The sequence below is a fragment of the Aptenodytes forsteri genome, unplaced genomic scaffold (assembly GCF_000699145.1).
Source record: "Aptenodytes forsteri isolate BGI_AS27 unplaced genomic scaffold, ASM69914v1 Scaffold120, whole genome shotgun sequence".
NCBI lineage: Eukaryota > Metazoa > Chordata > Aves > Sphenisciformes > Spheniscidae > Aptenodytes > Aptenodytes forsteri.
This window is the reverse complement of record NW_008795938.1, coordinates 848,720-851,301: the sequence shown is the minus strand read 5'-3', so window position 1 is coordinate 851,301 and position 2,582 is coordinate 848,720. Positions and strand designations below refer to the sequence as shown.

General features: G+C 39.9%; 1 protein-coding gene across 1 annotated transcript in view; it reads left to right on the top strand.

Annotated features, from left to right (window-relative positions):
* The first annotated feature begins 1,071 nt into the window (after window positions 1–1,071).
* Window positions 1,072–2,582, top strand: part of OSMR (oncostatin M receptor) — a 37,257-nt gene continuing 35,746 nt past the window's right edge. The window contains exon 1 of the mRNA XM_009285156.2: window positions 1,072–1,160. The gene's annotated coding sequence lies outside the window, so the exon portion shown is untranslated. The remainder of the gene's footprint in view (window positions 1,161–2,582) is intronic.

Below are 2,582 nucleotides of genomic sequence, written 5' to 3'. Positions count from 1 at the left end.
TGACACTGCTCCCTGTTTCAAGTAAAGCTGCCTCAGTTGGATGTCAGCTCTGCACTGTTGATTTTGCAAGGGATATCATACTGGGAATTACAGGAATCGGGAGAGCGGAGGCACACTTCAGTGCACAGTCTTTGTACAAATCATTGACTTAGGGCATTCTAGCTCATTTTGGCACTTACCTAGTTACCTGTTTGATTAAGAGGAAAAAAACACCTCCGGAGGACAAGTTAGTCTACCTATGGTCTGGCTTACTTTCTAGGCGTGCCTCATTCTCTTTGGTGGCTATGGAAGGAGTTTATTAGGTTTTGGCACTAAACACATTGGTTCTGTTAGCAACCTTGTACTGCGTGGTATGAACTTGAATTGTGATTCCTGTCCTCAGTCTGTCTGTCTATGAAGTAGAGGGAATGAAAACATAGGATGAAAAATGTGATATAAATCCAAAGTAGTAGTATTACTGCATTTGCCTCACTGACAGTCCTCTTGCATGTCTGGTTTAGGAAAATTTGTTCGATCAATAGTGTTTATGATTTGGTGTCCCTATGTAATACTCTCCTTTAAATGGATAAAGTTTTCTGGATCCTAGCAGCTGAAAACATTTCTTTTCCCAGCCTGTGTACAGGCTCTGGTTCATCTGAGGATGTGGGTGGCGACTGGCAGCTATTTTAAATAAGCAAAGCAACGGGCACTGAGAAAGGAAAGTTGTATGATTTGAAATATGCGGCTTTAGGAAGATTGATACAAAACAGATTGACTCTGTGGTCAGCTAACACTAGATGTTCATACCAGGGGCTTCCTTTTCTTACACACATGGATATTCCAGGTACTGCAGCAGTATGTGCACCGTATAGCTTCAGCTCCCAGCCAATGACTCCCAAATACTATGAGCCTGATCTTGAAAGACGTTTCAGTTGAATTTTGGTGCTTTAATGCCTTTGAAGAGAGGTTTGACTAAATGTCTATCTTAGGCATGTTTACAAGATGAATAATGGGAATTTCTTTTTCCTCTCATCCATGGCATCACAAAAGCATTGGCCTGGACAGGACTTCGGGGATCATCTAAGCCAGCCTTTTGCTCCGAAGAAGAAATAGTTTACCTGGAGGTACTTATTTAGACTATTCCAAACTACTTACTGAAGGAGATTTCATCTCTTCCCAAGGTAATTCGCTCCTGTGCTGTCTCTGCTTCTTGTGTGATTGCTTTTTAATTGTCAGGTCTCTGAACAATTCCTGTTGCTGCTGAATATTACTGCAATTGCCACCAGGTCTCCAAAATGGTTCTGTTCTATTGATGTGTCTATAAGTACTGATTAATTTCAAGTTAGGCTGGGGAGTCCTGAATCCATTTTTATCTGTTTCGTCACACCCCAGGTTACATTTTTCCAATGGGAAGAATTACAAGTAGACTATATATTCATGAGTTAAAAAAATCTATCAGTGATTTAAGCTACAGACTGACAAGACTAAATTTATTTCCCTACAGATGTTGAATTTTTGGAAGGGGGAAGAATATAGGGTAAAATGAAAAATTTCTTTTCATTAACTGAAACATAATTTCAGTTAACTTCTATAGCTCTGACAGATCATTTTGTGCCCAGTAATCCTCAACTTACAGCTTAGTAGTATTCCCCATTTTATAGATCATTTCACAGTGTGTCCCAATAACCAGATTCATCACAGAAATTAGACCTGTAACTACTGTTGTTAATGACGGCAAAGAATTAGAGCTTAGGGGAGTGATTATTTCCTTCTGTTTGGCACTTATGAGGCCATATCTAAATTACTGTGTCCAGTTTTGGGCTCACAGTACAAAGAAGACTGACAGAGTGGACTGAGTCCAGCAGAAAGCAATTCACTGTCACTTTTCTTGTGGCATTTGATGATTGCTCACTGTTTCTCAGAGGTAGTACTTTGCCTCTTTCAGGGTGATGAATTATTTAAATACCTAAAAACCTTCCCTGGCTTCCTGTCTTCATTCCCTTTGTTGTTCAATTATTTTCACTTTTGGCAAGGATGTAGTTAATCTATTATCGTAATGGTGTTTTTAAAATGAAATTGATAATATATTTTGTACAACTGTTTTAATTCTCCTTTAATCTTTGTAACCAAGACACAGATTTTTAAACAATGATTTTATAAAAGTACTTAATTATTGATAATACAGAATAAGTGCTTGACATTAGTTGGTAGTAATTACTGTGATTAATTTGTTAGTCATAGGCAGAAGTTTCTGCATAAAGATAAGTCAAAATATTACTCATATATTAAGGACTGTATTTCTTTTTCTCTTGAATAGTGTTTCATTTATTTAAATTTACTTCATATTCTCTTTTGTTAGACAATTCCAGAACTTTTCGCATGAACACTGGTTTGATACAGTTGTGATACACATTATCACAATTCATTATTGTGTGGTCACTCGCAGAGGCGGTCAGCTCCGGTGCAGGCGCGTCCTGCAGCGGAGCGGCGGATGGTGGCGTACAGGGGGGTGTCCTGAGCCGGGGAACCCACGGGGGAGCGCAGAGACCCGCCGGAGCTGGCAGCTCTCACCAGGGCGGCTGACGAGGCCTGGGCGGGGCCCG